The following is a 359-nucleotide window of genomic DNA, read 5'->3' on the forward strand; positions in this document are numbered from 1 at the left end:
AAGCCCTCATGAAGTTGGGGGTAGTATATTAGCATGGATAGAAGATTGCAAAACTAATAGAAAGCAGAGACTTGGGTAAGAGGGGCATTTTCAGTTTGGCAAGCTGTAACTAGGGGAGGGTCACAGGGATCAGTGCTAGGCCACAATTATTTACAGTATATTAATGACTTGGATGAGGGAAGTAAGGTGTACTATAGTCAGGTTTGAGGATGACACAAAAATAGGAGGAAAGTTAAAGGATGAGGATGACATGATCTGCAGAGGGATAAAGATTGGTTCTGTGAGCAGGCAAAAACTTGGCAGATGGGATATAATGTGGGGAAATGTGAGGTTATGCACATTGGCAGGAAGAATAGAGG

Source organism: Rhincodon typus, chromosome 20 (assembly GCF_021869965.1).
Source record: "Rhincodon typus isolate 14 chromosome 20, sRhiTyp1.1, whole genome shotgun sequence".
Classification (NCBI taxonomy): domain Eukaryota; kingdom Metazoa; phylum Chordata; class Chondrichthyes; order Orectolobiformes; family Rhincodontidae; genus Rhincodon; species Rhincodon typus.